The following is an 18629-nucleotide window of genomic DNA, read 5'->3' on the forward strand; positions in this document are numbered from 1 at the left end:
GAGCTGGAGGGAAGGAGGGAAGGAAGGAGGGAAGGAAGGAAAGAGGAAGGGAAGGAGGGAGGGAGATATAATGACGGAAAAATCTTCATTTTTCTCACACCTTTTGCAACCGTGTGGTATTGCAAAGCACGTTGCAGACAATTAAATACTTTTGAGCAGTTGTGATTGTTGTAATGGAAGGCATCAGAGAACAAACGGTGGAAAGCACATTAAATTTCACATTTTCTGAAATGTGCTTGTTTTTAAGCAGTTAATTGAATGTAATAATGACAAAATTACCCTTCATAAAACATGTGATCGAAGTAAAGCTGCAGGCAGCAACACCACATCATGAAAAGAAAACCACTATTAATGCATTTGCCATAAACCACCCATGAATTCCTGTAAGGATTACTCAGGTTTTCAATCCACTTACAGGAAAATAATAACTATTTATAGCATCATTATCAACAGGTCAATGTCATTCTGCTTGTAATAAACAAAATAATTATTAACTGCATTTTAAATCTAGACATTCTGCTGGATGATATAACAGTGAAAGGCTATCTGTGAGCAATTAAAATTTGATATACATTGTAAATAAATTGAAAATGTACATCTAATGGGCAGCATGCTGGCACAGTGGTTAGTACTGTTGTCTCACAGCACCAAGAACCCGGGTTCAATTCTTGGCTTGGGTGTCTGTGTGGAGTTTGCACATTCTCCCCATATGTCTGTGGGTTTCCACCAGGTGCTTTGGTTTCCTCCCACCGTCCAAAGGTGTGTGAGTTAGATGAATTGAACATACTAAATTGCCCCTTAGTCACCTCAGGGTGACTAGATGGGGAAAATACCTGGGGTTATGGGGATAGGGTCTGGGTGGGGTTGTGGTCAGTGCAGACTTGATGGGCCAAATGGCCTCCCTCTGAGCTGTAGGATTCGATGGTTCGTTTCTAAAATGTGACAATTCTGATAATGTTAAAATAAAGTTTATTTTTTATTATCCATAGCATCTCAGCCCATCTTTCATAAAAATACAAATCAGCATTATTGGATTCCTGATATTTCTGTTTATGTTGCAATAAATTTGTCATTTTTACTGTCAAACCTTGATTTGCAATTTGGTATAATTCAATAAAGCATTTCTGAGCTGTAAGCACTGGTCAAAATTAATAATTTGTGCCTAATTAATATTGTGTAAATTCACAACTTTCAATGCCTCTACTTTCTCGGGAGGCTAAGGAAATTTTGCATGTCCATTACGACTCACCAATTTTTACAGATACGCCATAAAAGTATCCATTCTAGATGTGTCATAGCTTGGTATGGCACCAGCTCTGACCAAGACTGCAAGAAACTACAAAGGATTGTGAACGTAGCCCAGTCTATCACACAAACCAGCCTGCCGTCCATCGACTCCACCTACACTTCCCGCTGCCTTGGCAAAGCAGCCAGCATAATTAAGGACCCCACATCGGACATCCTCTCTTCCGCCTTCTTCCTTCGGGAAAAAGGTCTAAGATCACGTACCAACCGACTCAAGAACAGTTTCTTCCCCGCTGCCATTGAACTTTTGAATGGACTTACCTTGCGTTAAGTTGATCTTTCTCTGCACCCGGAGCTATGACTGTAACTTTACATTCTGCAGTCTCTCATTTCCTTCTCTATGAACGGTATGTTTTGTCTGTATAATGCGCAAGAAACAATACTTTTCACTGTATGTTAATACATGTGAGAATAATAAATCATATCAAATTATGTGTAGTTCTTTTATCTGTCAGCTTCTATCCTTTAACATTGAACAGGAGATTTCAGACCACAAACATCAACACAAAATTATCAATTAAAAAGATTTGCATTTTCATAGTGCTGTTCAAGGCCATTGGATGTCTCAAAGCACTTCACAGCCAATGAAGTACTTCAAGTGCAGTCATTGTTGTAACGTAAGACACAAAGATGCCAACCTGTGCCTAACTCCCACAGACAGCAAAGTGATAATGACCAGGTAACCTGTTTTTTCAATGATGTTGATTGAGGGTTAAATAATTGCCTGCACATGGGGGATAATTCTCCTGCTTTTCTTCACGATATTGCCGTGAGATTTTTTATATTCACCTGAGGGCAGACATGACCTTGGTTTAACATCTCATCTGAAAGACCCTATTTCTATGTTCAAGTCATCGATTGGGCACTGAGTCCACAACCTTTTGACTCAAAAGTAAGATGGCTAGCAACTGGGCCACAGCTGACATATGCAAGGTTTGTCACAAAGACCTGATGTTGACTTTTATTTCCTGGTTACAGACCACACACCCCCCACCCCCAATGCTGAGGAATGTCCATAAAGTCCATATAGTGGTTAGCACTGCTGCCTCACAGTGCAGGGACCCAGGTCTGGTTCCGGCCTTGCGTGACTGTCTGTGTGGAGTTTTCACTTTCTCCCCTGTGTCTGCATGGGTTTTCTCCAGGTGCTCCGGTTTCCTCCCACAGTCTAAAGATGTGTAAGTTAGTTGGATTGGCCATGCTAAATTGCCCCTTAGCATCCAAACATGTGCAGGTTACATAGAACATAGAACATAGAACACTACAGCACAAACAGGCCCTTCGGCCCACGAGTTGCGCCAATCACATCAGCACCTACCAATCCATAGACCTATCTATAACCCCCAATCCCACTAAATCCCATATACTCATCCAGAAGTCTTTTAAAAGACACCAGCGAGTTCGCCTCCACCACCACTGACGGCAGCCGATTCCATTCACTCACCACCCTCTGAGTGAAAAACTTACCCCTAACATCACTTCTGTACTTGCCTCCCCGCACCTTAAATCTGTGTCCTCTCGTAGCGACCATTTCAACCCGGGGAAATAGCCTCTGAGAATCCACCCTATCCATTCCTCTCAACATTTTATAAACCTCTATCAGGTCGCCTGTCAACCTTCATCTCTCCAGGGAGAAGAGTCCCAGCTCCCTCAACCTATCTTCATAAGGCATGCCTCCCAATCCAGGCAACATCCTTGTAAATCTCCTCTGTACCCTTTCAATAGCTTCTATGTCATTCCTATAGTGAGGCGACCAGAACTGCGCACAGTACTCCAAGTGAGGCCTGACAAGGGTCTTATAAAGTTGCAGCATTACCTCCCGACTCCTAAACTCAATCCCTCGATTAATGAAGGCCAGTACACCATACGCCTTCTTGACCACATCCTCCACCTGCGAGGCCCATTTAAGAGTCCTGTGGACCCGGACCCCAAGATCCTTCTGCTCTTCAAAGGTTAGTTGGATTGGTCATGCTAAATTGCCCTAAGCATCCGAAGATATGCAGGTTAGAATCATAGAATCCTTACTGTGCAGAAAGAGACCATTTAGCCCATCAAGCCAGCAGCAACAACAATCTTATCCAGCCCCTATTCCCGTACCCCCCCCACGCCCATATTTACTATTTGCGAGTCCCCCTGACAGTGAGAGGCATTTTTGCATGGCCAATCCACCTAACCTTGCACATCTTTGGACTCAATTTCTCCTTAGCATCCAAAGATGTGTAGGTTAGGCAGATTGGTAAATGTGCAGGGTTATGGGGATAGGGCTGGGGGTTTAGATGCGCTTCGGTGCTGACCCAATGGGCCAAATGGCGCTCTTGAGGTTCTATGATGACCCACACAGAATGGCTGCTCAGCCTGCCCAGAACCATGTTAAAAATGGCGCACGTGCAGCAAATAATCTGTTTGCTATTGAGAGTGCAGGGAAAATAACTTGAGCTGGTACTCTGTGTTGTCTCAGACATGAACATTTAGGTTCTAGTGCTGATGTCGGGACTGCCTCTGCTGGCTGCCCTGTAATCTAAATGCAGCAGTAGTCATTGCAATTAGATTACTGGGACTAAAGGAGGTTATTTTGATGTTTTCTCGGCCATGATGTGAAAGAATGCATGTATCAGGTAGCCAGTTAACTACATCCTGCTACATACACTGTTTACACCCACCACCTATTCATCAGCTTTAATCACAGCTCTCCTTTGCTTTGGAATGGCAGTTCCTTTTACATGTTTAAGAATGATAAAATGCAGCATAAATATTTAATTACACGCTGTGGAAAGTATGCAATTAACAGACCTAATGTTAGGCTGACAGTCAAGCACTTATGTGTTTTTCCGAAAAATCCCAAACAACTTCAGTGAGAAAGTGCTTTCCAACATATGAAGAGGGTTAATGTTAATTGCCTCGAAATGACAGCTGCTAGCAAGAGTACTTCTGTGAGGGGGTAATGTAAATTAATACAGACTAGTGTGGCTGAAAGTAAGTCACCACTTTCCTGGCCTGAAGATAAAATGCTGGTAAATAGAAATGACACCCTTATAACAAATTACAATTCACGATTCTCCCTGCGGCTGAGCTGCAAAGACACTGCCCCGCATTGGGCTGAGTCACACTGAGTGAGGAACTCTCAGATTTGTTTGCTGCTCCATGCTGAGTTCTGGATTGCGCTGGGGCTGGGTGGTGGGCTGGAGTGGGGGTGTGGGTAGAGAGTGGTGTGGAGGGTGGGGGGGGCAGAGGGTATGGGCGGCAGAAGGTGTGGAGGGGGTAGGAGCGGAGGGTGTGGGAGGGTGGAAGGGTGTGGGGGTGGGTGGAGGGTGTGGGGGTGGGGGGAGGGTGGGGGGATGGGGGGGAGGGTGTAGGGTGTGAGGGGGCGGAGGAAGGGGGGAGAGGGTGCGGGGTTCGGGAGGGGCACAGGATGTGGGGATGCTGGGGGACGGAGGGTGTATGCAGGGTGCGGGGAGGTGGAGGATGTGAGGGGGGGGGGGGGCGCTTGGAGAGTGTGGGGGCAGGGGAGGGGGATGGCAGGGTGGAGAGTGCAGTGTGTGGGGGGGGAACGGAAGGTGAGGGAGGTAGGTGGAGGGTGTGGAGGTGAGAGGTGGGCTAATAGGGATGGAGGGTGGGGGGGATGATGGGGGCAGAGGGTGTGGGGGGATTGGATGGCTGGAGGATGGGGGGGTGTGGGGAGTGGTGGAGTGGGTGGAGGGTGTGTGAGGTGTGGAGACGGAGGGTGAGGTGGTGATGGTGGTGGAGGGTGGGGGGGTGGTCAGATGACAAATGCTCTTGTTCACGTTTGCCTTGTTTGTTTTGCTAAATGGTATTATCTTCTCCAGTGACACAGTTGCAGAGCCACAATTCTTATGGACGTGAATCTGCCATGACCTGAATTCAGCAAGGGCCAATTCAGAGACACTTTGACCTGGAGCTCATCCAAAGTGGCATTTGGAGTGCAGCAACTGCTGGCCTCAGTGCACCTGAGCAGGAGAAAGAAGTGAGCAATTAGGAATAGCATTTATAATGTTTTCATTTGCACATTTTTCTCCCCTCCCCTTTCCCTCCTCCTCTCTCCTCACTACGGCATGGTTTCCATGTGTCTGTTAATCGCTCATTCATTATCCAGTGTTCATTATCCATGACTGAAGCCAGACACTCTTTTCCTATTTGGTCTTGGGTTACATGATGAAGGCCAGCATTTCGTAAGCATCATTGTCCTGGAGAAGATGGTGGTGCTCTTGCCTTCTTGAACTGCTGCAGTCATGTGGTGAAGGTGGCCCCCAGTGCTGCTAGATATGGGACTTTGACCCAGCAGTTATGAAGGAATGGGCAGCATGATGGAGCAGTGGTTAGCACTACTGCCTCACAGCGCCAGGGACATGGGTTCAATTCCAGCCTCGGGTCACTGTCTGTGTGGAGTTTGCACATTCTCCTCATGTCTGCATGGGTTTCCTACGGATGCTCCACTTTCCTCCCATAGTCCAATGATGTGTGGATTAGGTTGATTGACTATGTTAAATTGACCTCAGTGTCAGGGGATTAGCAGGGTAAATATATGAGGTTATGGGAATAGAGCCTGGGTGGGATTGTGGTTAGTGCAGGCTCGATGGGCCAAATGGCCTTCCTCTGCGCAGTAGGGATTCTATGGATTTTATGGAATGGTCGATACATGTCAAAGTCAGGATGGAGGCAGACTTGGAGGTTGTCTCCTGGTGCCTAATGTCCCTGTCCTTTGAGATGGACGAAGCCACAGCTTGAGGAGCTGCTGCCAAAGATGCGATGGTGGTTTCAGAATGAAACTGACCATTGAGATATGTGGCACTGTCACACATGCCTCTACACGTGCATCTTCATCAGGACTGGCTGGAACGGGCCACCTGAATGAGTTAACCCACCACATGCCAGGGTTCAAACAGAATGGGTGCCACCACCTCCTGCTCTAACCACGAGTAAGAAAACTCCATTTGACTCAATTTCCAATTTCCAGCCTTCTCTTGCCTTCATCCACTCAATTTCTAACACTTCTCATCCCTTCCTTCAATTCTCTTTCTGCATTCTGGGGACAGGCTAGCAGCTAGCCTTCATCACAAATCCACAGACTCTGACAGGTATTTTGATGACACTTGCTCACACCCTACTTCCTATAAAGACTCCATTCCAGTTTCTCTGTTTGTGCTTCATCTGCAACCTCCCACACCAGCAGTTCGGAAATGTCTTCACTTTTCCTCAGCCGAGGATTCCCACCCAGCATGGCTGACAGCACCCTCTACACGACCAATCCATTTCATCACTTCTACTCTAACCCCTTCACCTCCCTCCCAGCACCCTGATCAGGCTCTCCTTGTCTTTGCCTCTGTCTCAACAACTTCTGCATATAATGGAACATGGTCCGTTATTTCCAGCAGTTCCAACATAATGCAACCACAAAACACATCTTAGCCAGTTCCCCCCTGTCAGCATTATAAAGGGAACCCTCCCTCCATGACACCTGGGTCTATTCTTCACTCAAACCTCATGCCCCCTTCCTTCCCAACAGCACTTTTCCATCCAGGTTCAGGAGATGCGACACCTTTTATCACCTCCCTTCTCACTGTCCTCAAGCATTCTTCCCAAGTGAAACTGAGATTTCCTTGTACTTCTTTCAATTTGGTATTCACAATGTCGCGTCCCTACATTGTAGAAACCAAACTCAGACTGGGTGATCGCATTGAAAAACACTTATATTTAGTCTGCAAGTGTGACCCTGAGCTTCTGGTGGGCAGCCATTTTAATTCTCCACCTCGCCCCTGTGTTGACCTTCCTGCCCATGATCAGCTATAGTGTTCCACTGAAGCTCAACACAAACTTGAGGAACACTGTGGGGCAGCATGGTGGCACTGTGATTGGCACTGCTGCCTCACTGCGCCCGGGTTCAATTCCAGTCTTGGGCCACTGTCTGTGTGGAGTTTACATACTGTGCTATATCTGTGTGGGTTTCCTCTGGGTCATCCGGTTTTCTCCCGCAGTCCAAAGATGTGCAAGTTAGGTTGATTGGCCATGTAATGTCGGGGGATTAGTGGGGTACATATGTGGGTTAAAGGGGTGGGATTGTGGTCAGTGCAAGCTTAGAATCTTATAGTGCAGAAGGAGACCATTCCTATCAAGTCTGCATTGGCCACAATCCCACCCAGGCCCTATCCCCATAACCTCATACATTTACCCTAGCTAATCCCCCTGATACTTAGTGGCAATTTAACATGGTCAATCCACCTAACCATTATCTGAATGACCTTCTTCTGCACTGGAGGGATTCTATGTTATTTCCCGACTTGGCACTCTACAGCTGTCGAGAACAGACTTTTACCATCCCACCAACCATGGGAATTGTTGCGGGGAGGGTCTCAGACCACGTAAAGGTCCATTGACCTCAGGAGGAATTTTCTGACCTCAGCAGGAGCGTGGACGGAAAATCCCGCCTGGACTCAACACTGAGTTCAATAGATTTGGACCCAATTATCCAGTCTCTAGATCGTACAAAACCATACATAAGCGTGAAGAAGCACAACAGGATCCTGTGGAAGTCCTGTCCCACGGACTGGGAAGTTTGAATGTCTAATGAGCAATTTCTCTGATTCCCTCGACAAAAATCTTCATCTCTGAGTTCGATTCGTAGAGAGGACTGTGGCATTTACCTGAATAGTTACCCAGGAAATCTGCAATAGATGAAAACCTAATCTAACCTGGGTAACTCCAAACATGTGCCTCCCCACAACCACTCCCCTAACTACCCCCTCTGACCTTTTTTTTATTAAAACTCGGATTAACCAGTTACCACCCAATTGGCACTACTACCTCTAACAATCCCCCAATCTGATCAGATTAACCGCTATCCCCATTTCAGAGTACCCCCACCACAGAATACCCCCCACCACAGAATAGTCCCACAACAGAGTATCCCACTACAGAGTACCCCCACCACAGAGTTCCTCCACCACAGAGTTCCTCCACCACAGAGTACCCCTACTGCAGTGTACGCCCACCACAGAGTTCCCCCACTGCAAAATTCCCCCATCACAGAGTACCCCTACCGCAAAGTATCCGTACCACAGAGTACCACCACAGAGTACCCCCACCACAGAGTACCCCCACCACAGAGCTCCCCCACCACAGAGTTCCCCCACTGCAAAATTTCCCCACCACAGAGTACTCCCACCACCGAGTACCCCCACCACAGAGTTCCTCCACTGCAGATTACGCCCACTGCAGAGTACCCCCACCGCAAAGTACCCCCACCACAGAGTACCCCCACCACTGAGTATCCCTACCACAGAGTACCCCCACCACAGAGTTCCTCCACTGCAGAGTACCCGCACCGCAAAGTACTCCCACTGCAGAGTACCCCCACCGCAAAGTACCCCCACTGCAGAGTACCCGCACCACAGAGTACCCCCATCACAGAGTACTCCCACCACAGAGTCTCCCACTACAGATACCCCCACTACAGAGGACCCCCACCTGCACAGTTCCAATTACTGTGTGAGAAACCCCTGACCAGGCCATCCTCAGACCACCCGACCAGGCCCTCACCTTATTGTGAGATAGCTATAAAACTTGGGCATGTTCTGTCTTTTCCCAGTCTATTTGGCTCTGATGGAGTTCCCTGAGGAACATTATGCTGCACATTTCTGCAACAGGAGGATCAGAAGGAAAATCCTGGAAGAAATTTGCTGCATCATCTAGTGGGAGGAATCTCCAAGCTGCCTTTGTTTCGTTATTATAACCATTTTCCTGGCTTTTCCGTTATGAAACGGTTGTTACTTAACCTCCCCTGCCCTACAGCTATCACAGGACTTCTCTTTCCTTCTTCCTGTCCCTCCCCTATCCTCTTCTGCGACTCAAAACCCTGAGATTCTATCTTACTTCAGTTCTTGCTGAAAAGTTATCTCCACCGGCTGGAATTTTACCAGGAATCAGAGCAGGTAAGGGGCGAAACATGGGAAGGGCTATTAACCTCAGGTGGGACATTATGCTTTTGGGGCGAGTGAGGCCATAAAATTCCACCCTTCGTTTCTCTCCACAGATGCTGCCTGACCTAATGTGCATTTCCATTAAATTTTTGCATTTATTTCAGATGTCCAGCTTCCACGCTATTTTGCTTTTGAATTAGTGCTCAAAACTTCCTCAGGCCCATTGGCACAGTTAAACTCACAGAATTATCCTTCTCTGACCAAGACCTCAAGAAACTACGCAGGGTTCTGAACGTAGCCCAGTCCGTCATGCAAACCAGCCTCCTATCCATTGACTCCATCTACACTTCCCGCTGCCTCAGAAAAGCAGCCAGTATAATCAAGGACCCCACACATCCCGGGACATTCTCTCTTCCACCATCTTCCGTCAGAAAAAGATGCAAAAGTCTGAGATCCCGTACCAACCAACTCAAGAATAGCTTCTTCCCTGCTGCCATCAGAACTTTAGAACGGACCTACCTTACGTTCACCCTAGCTATGACTGCAACACTACATTCTGCACCTTCTTTTCTTCTGTATGAAAGGTATGCTTTGTCTATATAGCGTGCAAGAAACAATACTTCTCACTGCGACAAAAATAAAACAAATCAAATTAAAATCAAATCAACACCTTAGTAATGGCTGTAATATTATATTCTACACCCTCTCCTTTCCTTCTCCTTTGTGTACTCTATCAACGGTATGTTTTGTCTGTACAGCGCGCAAGAAACAATTCTTTTCACTGTATCCCAATACATGTGACAATAAACAAATCAAATCAGATCAAATGCTTAATTGAAAATGTGAGTGGATGTTGTGTGTGGATGGGATCAGGTTCAATACTGATAGCCCTGAAATGAATAGTTAGCACCCCGACGCTCACTCTCTGAGCTTGCACACAAAGGGTAACCATATATAGCAATGAGTAATGGGTGATAACTGTGTAGCTACAACAACTTGAGTCGGGGTTACTCTGCCACTGCTCCTTTGATTCTTTTTATATTATGTTATTTCCATTTTTCTTTCAACTCTCAGTTGCACTGACGTTAATCGCCTTCTCCTTCAGCAGCAAGGGAATGCTGTCATCAAAGTTCTTTCGGATTTTTCCACTGGCTTCTCATGCTCAGGGAGTATTTTTGATCTGTTGGTGCAAGTGATGCCCCAGAAACCAGATGACAGATCGTCTGGGTGGAATATTAACTTTAAACTCAGATAAACATTTTCAATCTGTGGGAGAAAGAAGAAGAGTTTCTAAAAGGTATAAATAGAAGAACGCCAAACAATTTCTGTAATTAATAACCTACTAATGACATTGCATTTTTCAAAGTCAGGCATATCAAAAATATACATTAGCTCATAACCATTACCAGGTTCTTCCGTTCTCTCGTTTTTCATTAGCTTACAGTCTATTAGGGGAGGGGTGGATTTTCTGTAGGCTTCTGATTTCTAGTGGATTTATATTTCTTATTTTCATTAATTTTCTAAAATTTCCGTTGTAGTTTGTCAGAAAATGAAAGTACCTTTTCACTTGTCAACGTGGGTCAGTTTTAAGGCCAGCTGATATGACTGAGATTGATATTTGCTGTAATGGCCCTTAGAACTTCCAAAATACCAACTGAAAAGATATCAGAATGTATATCCTTACATGGCATGGTATGAAGTTGTTGTATGTATCAGGCATAAAAGCACTAAGCTTAACAGGAAAAAAGGGGTTTGTCCATTCCAGTGTAAGTAGCCTTTTAATGGCATAAATCTTAATGACTGCCAAATGACCTCTCTGGCACTGAAAATTAACTTTAACAATTGTGGCGTCTCATTCCGTTAGGTTTTAATTATTGTTGGAGATTTATAAGCGTATTTTTCTTTCTGTCTCTTTTATCTCTCTTTCTTAATCCAATTAAGAAATTGGGGAGTCAGAGTGGCACAATGGGGCATGGTGGCATGGTGGCACAGTGATTAGCTCTGCTGTCTCACAGCGCCAGGGACCTGGGTTCGATTCCTGGCTTGGGTCACTGTCTGTGTGGAGTTTGCACATTCCCCCCGTTTCTGTGCAAATTTCCTCCGGGAGCCCCAGTTTCCTCCCACAGTCCATAGATGTGTGGATTAGGTAGATTGGCCATGCTAAATTGCCCCTTAGTGTCAATGCATGGGCTTAGGGTAAATGCATGGGGTATGGGGATAGAGCCTGGGTGGGATTGTGGTCGTGCAGACCCAATGGGCCAAATGGCCTTCTTCTGTGCTGTAGGTTTTATGATTCTATGATTCAATCTTTCTCCCTCTCTCTCTACTTCATTATCTACTCCGGCTTTGATGTTGGATTAAATATTTTAACTGACATCTTCTGCTTCAGTCATTGCACTGCTCTGATTGATTTTTCATTCTGATTGGTTAAGTAGACACAAATTTACAGTGTGACATAGTCAACTCTAGACTCAAAACGTTGGTTCTGTTCTCTCTCCACAGATGCTGTCAGACCTGCTGAGATTTCCCAGTGTTTTCTGTTTGTGTTGCACACAGTTACTTGCCTGGTTTACATAGGCATAGTTGCCCTGAAGAGGGTATGGCAATTTGTTCAGGCTGATGGGTAACCTCCATTGTCCCATAAAGTGATTATTGGTACATGTGGTGGCATGGCTCCTTTAAGAGGAGAACCATGAACCATGTGACCACACGACCAAGTCAAAACCAATAGAGCGTGCAAACCTTGGGCCAATCGGGAGCAAGGGTGTGCATCCCTGGCTCTGGAAATCAGTAGAGTGAGTTGGGGAGTAGTTGGGAGCAGACTTGTATTGTTGTTTTGCAAATCCTTTTGTTGAAAATAGTCCCTTCTTGTTGGATGAAATTTCTTGCTTTATCTGTGCCATACCAAGTTGCCTTGAGTTATCACAGTAAGTGAAAGCATAATGGCTACCTGGAGCCATTCATTCACTACTAAATGCAAAATCTAACCCATTGTAACTGTAACCTGGGCTTATTCTTAACCTACATATGAGGTGCAATTCAGACATGCAGCTTGTGGAAGTATAGGTAATAAAATCTGATAAATCCATTTGAACACACGGCAGAAACCCAAGTGTAACAGGCTGCACGGTGGCACAGTGGTTGGTTAGCGCTACTGCCTCACAGCACCAAGGACCAGGCTCGTCTCTTGGCTTGGGTCACTGCCTGTCTGGTGTCTGCACATTCTCCCCATGTCTGCGTGGGTTTCCTCTGGGCACTCCGGTTTCCTCCCGCATTCCAAAAGACGTGCTGTTTAGGTGCATTGACCATACTAGGTTCTCCCTCCGTGTACCTGAACAGGTGCCAGAGTGTGGGGACTAGGGGGTTTTCACAATAACTTCTTGCAGTGTTAAAGTAAGCCTACTTGCGACACTAAAAATAAAATAAATAAAGATAATAATGATTGACAGAAGGCACAGTAAGAAGTCTCAGAATGCTAGGTTAAAGTCCAACAGGTTTATTTGATAGCACAAGCTTTTGGAGCACTGTTCCTTCACTAGGTGAGTCGCCTGATGAAGGAGCAGCGCTCTGAAAGCTCGTGCTACCAAATAAACCTGTTGGACTTTAACCTAGCATTCTGAGACTTCTTACTGTGCCCATCCCAGTTCAATGCCAACATCTCCATTTCATGGTTGATGCAAGGGGCAGCAAATCTGTGTTCTAATGGGTTCTCTTACTAATGTGAGTGGCAGAGGGGTGCAGTGCAGGGAAATCACACATCATGTTCACTGTTAAAAATCTTAAGTCCACCCACAATTTACGAAGGTAAGACTGACATGTTTATTTTTTAACAAATTGACCTTGGCCGCTGAGTCGAATGGAAAAGCAGCAATGCCAATCTTTCAGTGATACAAACATGGAATAAATCATAACCATAACGATATTTTATTTATGTGCCATTTACTTTTGCTGCGGTGGTGTGATGGAAGTTGGGGAGGAGTTGGAACTTAAAGGCTTTAGAGAATCAAGTGCAAGGTTTGAAATTAAGCCTACGGGCTTCTCTATGGGTGGCCCTCCTGGCATCAAAATTCAATAGTATAGCAAGAATAGGCATATGTCCTGATCCAGAGCCAAGAAGACATTTTGGTGGATTAGAGTTCCCACTGGAGACATTGGCTGCTCAAGTATGCTCACACTGTTCGCTGGGGGGGTATGCACAATGCATTGCATAAAAACCACAGTCCAGGGTGGTTGGGTGTGGTGTGTAGGACTGTGGGATCAGAACACAGTGCATTTAATAATGAATAGCATGCACCATGATCTGCAGACTCTTTACCACTAAGTAGGGCAGCGTGGGTTGATGACTTGGTCTTATAGTTTTTAAAATATATATATAGATGCTGAAAAAAATATGTTTTCATCCTATTTGAAAATTATAAGTATTGGTGTATTTGGAAAGAAGATTGTATGTTGCTGCAAAATAGCAAGTAAATGATCAGATAGACTAAATCATCCCAGCAAGCACTCGAACATGTTTACAGATGCCATCGCTATAACTTTGTGTTAACTCTTATTTACAGGGCTGAAGTGGAGCCACATGCAGATGACTACAGTCTGGGTCCAAGCTGCATCCTCTTGACAAAACAGATGAGTATGTGACCTTGATCGATGACAGAATGCATCAGTTCAATGTGCTGGCAACCCTTTTATAGAACGTAGCTTTTCTCAATTAAATTCTGTTCAATGATTCAACCCCATGGATCATTGATGGAACTGAGGGTTTGAAAACCGAATTAGCACAGCAAACTTAAAAAAAGGTCTTAATCATTATTATCCTCCAACTCTGACCTTTTGCTTAACAGTCGAAAGCTTGTGAGTATATTATCAAATAAATAGGTTGGACTAAAACCTGGTGTTGTCAGACTTTTTACTGTGTTTACGCCAGTCCAACGCCAGCATACCCACATCTTTTGCTTATCCCCAGTTTTTCCATGGGCAGCATGGTGGCACCGTGATTAGCACTGCTGCCTCGCATCACCAGGGTCTTGGGTTTCAATTCCGACCTCGAGTCACTGCCTGTGTGGAGTTTGCACATTCTCCCCATGTCTGTGTGGGTTTCCTCCAGGCGCTCTGGTTGCCTCCACAGTCCAAAGATGTGTAGGTTAGGTGGATTGGACATGGTGAATTGCCTTTTGGTGTCCCAAGATGTGTAGGTTAGGGGGGATCAGTGGGGTAAATATGTGGGGTTATGGGGATAGGCCTTGGATAAGATACTCTGTCAAAGAGTCGGTGCGGTCTCGATGGGCCAAATGGCCTCCATCTGCACTGGAGGGATTCTACAATGTAATCACAACACCACTGGTGGTTGCCTAGGCCTGAAACTCTGGATATTCCTCAATCCCAAAACTTCTTTACCTCTCTCTCCTCCTTTAAGACACTCCTTAAAACCCATACCTCTTTTTTCATTTTGGTCATCTTTCCTGATGTCTCTTTATGTGGCTCGATGACAAATTTTGCTTGTTAATGTCTTCTATGAGGCACTTTATTGATATGTCTAACCAGCTATAGAAATGCACTTTTTTTTAATATTGTAAGCTGCATCATGTGATGAAATAATCTCTGATCAATATTTTTCATCTGAGAACAAAAAAGTACTTTCGAAGAAAAAGATGTTCTCAGTTCACTAGGTGGTGGGAGTGGGGTAGGCCTGGCTGGGATGCTCTTTTTGAGATTTGATGCAGATGCATTGGGCCGGGTGGCCTCTTTCTGCACTGTAGGGATTCTATGGATTCTGTAACCCTGCATCAAAGGAAAAGCAATTGCATTGTTTTGTTTCTAACCAAAGAGAAGCAGGATACACGGGTGTGTGGCTTCACTAGGATAGCAGGATTTCGAATGACGTGGGGAACCATCGACTGCACACAGATGGCATTGTATGGTAGCTTCACACATTACTGAGCAGACATACAAGAACCATTGCTCTATTCATGTGCAGTTTGATGTGTGGCCAGTTTTGAGGTGTTCCAGATCACTAACAACCTGTCCCAGTTCTCCCATGCTGACACAAAAGCTAAGATCAGTATTCTCACGTGAGATGATGGCATCCGTGTCGATGATCTGGCACATTTTGCAGAGGTTGCTGTGGCAGGGTTGTGTGGTTTCGTGGCCACTGTTCTCCTGAAGGCTGGGTAGTTTGCTGCGGACAATGGTCTGTTTGAGGTTAGGTGGTTGTTTGAAGGCAAGAAGTGGGGCCGTGGGCATGGTGTGGAGAACACCATCCACCAGGTACATGGTACATACTCTTGAAACTTGGACAACTTTGTCTACCTGATACGCTGCTGGAAAGGATGTTCCGATGAATGGTATGTTAGGGAGACCATGCAGACGCTACAACAACGGATGAATGAACGTTGCTCGACAATCACCAGACAAGACTGTTCTCTTCCTATTGGGGAACACTTCAGCAGTCACGGGCATTCGGCCTCTGATCTTCAGGTAAGCGTTCCCCAAGGTGGCCTTCACGACATACAACAGCGCAGCGTCGCTGAGCAGAGACTGATCGCCAAGTTCTGCACCCATGAGGACGGCCTCAACTGGGACCTAGGGTTCATGTCACACTATCTGTAACCCCCACACCTTGTCTGGACTTGCTAAATCTCACTAACTGTCCTGTCTGGAGACAATGCACATCTCTTTAACCTGTACTTCACGCTCTCTCCACTCACATTGTCTGTACCTTTAAGACTTGATTATCTGTAAAGACTCGCATTCCAACCATTATTTTGTAAATTCAGTTTGTGTTTTTATATGCCCTGTTTGTGAATAGAACTCCCGCCCACCTGATGAAGGAGCAGTGCTCAGAAAGCGAGTGGCTTTTGCTACCAAATAAACCTGTTGGACTTTAACCTGGTGTTGCGAGACTTCTTACAGGGTATAGGCCTCCAGTTGAGCAAGAAGCCAGCCAGCAGGGTGGGATATACTCAGCTCCATGGAAATAAGGAGACAGCACAAAGCTAGCCAGCTTCCTGGCTCAACGGGAGTAGAGGCAAGCAGAGCATGCATCACAACGCATGTGCCTGAAAATGGGCACTAACAGACTTTTAGCCCGCAAAATGATTCCATAGCTCCACATCCTTTACCCTCTGTGTATCCTTTCAAACTTCAATCATCTGGTCCATGTGAGATTGATAGAAATAGGATGGTGAGTCCAGGCAGCTTAAGGTTGGATTTAAGCTTGAAGTTGATTTGTCCTAATGCAATACTAATAAATATGGCAAAAGTTACTCTAGGTGCCTTAAACCGAGTGCTGATGTTATACTTTAAGGCCTGAGTTCCAGCTTGTAGTATCTGTAACATATGTAAGAGCAATGCGAGCAGGCAACTGTGACACCCACTCACACTCAGTGAGTACAGACTCACCCAAAACATATTCTATTCATAAACCGCTGAGTGCTGATGAAATTTCTACTCAGTGATTTCAGGATTACTACCTGTACCACGTGCCAGTCAGAGAAGCAACAGGATTCATAGTATGGATACATGACTGAAAAGATGGTGTAAGTGGATTCCTAGGGCATTGGGACCGGTTCTGGGGGAAGGTGGGACCTGTACAAATTGGATGGGTTACACCTGGGCGGGATCAGAACTGATGTCTCTGCTAGAGTTTAAACTAATATGTCAGAAGAATGGGAACCTTTGAAAGGATTCAGAGCTGGGAGGTGGGGGTGGAATTTAGAACAAGAGGAAAAAACAGTAAGGAGAATAAGGAAAATGATAGGCAGAGAAATCAAGGATTAGAGTCAGATAAGGACCAGGAAAAAAACAGTAGGAAAAGGAAAAGAAATGTTAAAAGTGTCCACCTTAAGGTTTTGTACCTGAATGCTTGGAGCATTCGAAATGAAATGAATGAATTAGTTACACAGATAGGTGTAAAGGGATATGATATAGTTGGCATTACAGAGATGTAGCTCCAAGGTGAACAAGGATGTGAACTAAACATTGCAGGCTATTCAGTGTCTAGGAAGGACAGATGGAAAGGAAAAGGTGGTGGAGCTGCATTGTTGATTAAAGATGATATTAATATGATATCAAGGAAAGATATTAGCATAGATGATATGAAATCTGTATGGGTCGAGTTAAGAAACAAAAAGGGGAAAAAAATATTGGTGGTATTAAGACCACCAAACTGTTGTGGTAATGTTGGGAAAAACATTGGACAGGAAATCAGAAATGCATGTGTTAAAGGAACATTTGTGATAATGGGTGGCTTTATCTGCATTTAGATTGGGAGAGTCAAATTAATCACAGTACAATAGAGGAGGAGTTTCTGGAATGAATATGGGATGGTTTTTTGAAGCAATACATTGAGGAACCAACAAGGAAGCAGGCCATATTGGACTGGGTGTTGTGCAATGAGGAAGAATTAGTTGGCAATCTAGTTGTGAGAGAACAGTTGAAGTCGAGTGACCATAATATGGTAGAATTTTTTATCAAGATGGATAATGATTCTGAGACCAGGTCCTGAATCTCAATAAAGGTAACGATGATGGTATGAGGCACGAATTGGTCATGATGGACTGGGAAACATTACTGAAAGGAAAGACAGTGGATAGATAATGGCAGGCATTTAAAGAACAAATAGGTGAATTCCAGAAGTTGTTTATTCCTGTTTGGTGCAAGAGTGGTAAGGGAATTGTGGCGAAACCATGGCAATAGAAAGGAAATTTGAGACAGTATCAGTTCAAAGAAGAAGCTTACAAATTGGCAAGAAAAAAAGCAATAGACCTGAGAATTGGGAGCAGTTTAAAATTCAGCAAAGGATGATAAGAGATTGATTACAAAGGGAAAAAATAGCATAAGAAAGTCAGCTAGTGGGGAACATATAAACTGACTGTAAAAGTTTCTATGGATGTGTCTTATTGTCAGAAACAGGAGAATTTATAACCAGTAATAAAGAAATGGCACAGGAATTAAGTTTTTACTTTGCTTCAGTCTTCACAAAGGAAGACATGAATAATGTACCAGAAGTGCTGTGAGAAACATGTTTTAGTGAGGAGCTGAAGGAAATCAGCATTAGTAGAGAAATGGTTTTAGAGAAATGGATGGGATTGAAGGTGGATAAATCACCAGGTCCTGATAATTTTCATCCCAGAATATGTAAGGAAGTGGCCCTGCAAATAGTAGGTCCATTGGTGGTTATTTTCCAAAATTCTTTGGACTGTAGAATAGTTCCTATAGATTGGAGGGTACCACTATTTAAAAAGGGAGGAGGGGAGAAAACTGGGAACTACAGACCAATAAGCTTAACATCGGTACTGGGGAAGTTGCTAGAGTCCATTATCAAGGATTTCATAATCCAGCATTTGGAAGGCAGTGGTATAATCAGACAAAATCAGCATGGATTTACAAGAGGGAATC

This window comes from Carcharhinus amblyrhynchos, chromosome 12, assembly GCF_965287045.1.
Source record: "Carcharhinus amblyrhynchos chromosome 12, sCarAmb.v2.hapA, whole genome shotgun sequence".
NCBI classification, from domain to species: domain Eukaryota; kingdom Metazoa; phylum Chordata; class Chondrichthyes; order Carcharhiniformes; family Carcharhinidae; genus Carcharhinus; species Carcharhinus amblyrhynchos.